Genomic DNA, 844 nt, shown 5'->3' with positions numbered 1-844 from the left:
GCTTTGATGGCTTCAAGTTCTTTGTTGAAGCTCTGTTTTAGGTCTTGTATGAATTTCTTTACTTCCTTAATTTGGTGTTCAGTGTTTGTCCTCAAATCACTTAGTTGATTGGTTATGGTTTCTTTGGGCTCCCATTCCTTCTGTTGGGTTCCATTCAGCATTCCCTTTGTGGTCTCCCTGACTTCCTTCAGCTCTTTGTTAATGGATTCCATGAATGCCTTTAGTGATCTTTGTGTGTTCTCTACCTGGTCTCTCAATTCCTGTATTACTCTTTGATTAGCTTCCTCCCGTTCGTGGGATTCCTGCAGATCTCTTTGAGTGTTCTCAGCCTGCTCACGCCATTCCTCCCTTTCTCTTTGAGTATTCTCAAGTTGTTCACGCAAATCCTGTATCAGTTTTTGAGTAGCTTCCTCACGCTTATGATATTCCTGTATAAACTTCTGGGATGCCTCCTCTCTCTCCCTGTCACGCTCATACAGAGTCCTTTGTACGTTGTCAAACTTTTCATTTATCATGTTTGCCACCAGTGTTTGTAGAGCTGTTTGGGAACTCTCCTCTGGATTATTCATTATCTGTTCTAACCCCTGATTATCAGGATTGGGAATTGAGATACCCGAATTTGCCATTTTTCTTGTGTTTTTCCGGCTTACTCTGCCCATTTGAGATGAAGATAGCACCAGTTTTGTGCTAGAACACTATCTTAAGGCAACCATCAACCAAAGTTTGCATTTGTACAGTCAATAGTCTACAGATACAATCTAGTTCAACAGATACATCTATTCGACATCAAACAACTATATGTTAAAGAACTTCGAACCGCAGAGAAGAATTTGGAAAGCCAGAA

Source organism: Dipodomys spectabilis, unplaced genomic scaffold (assembly GCF_019054845.1).
Source record: "Dipodomys spectabilis isolate Male_0828 unplaced genomic scaffold, ASM1905484v1 ptg000103l, whole genome shotgun sequence".
NCBI lineage: Eukaryota > Metazoa > Chordata > Mammalia > Rodentia > Heteromyidae > Dipodomys > Dipodomys spectabilis.
The sequence above is the reverse complement of the archived record's forward strand: the minus strand, read 5'-3'. Positions refer to the sequence as shown.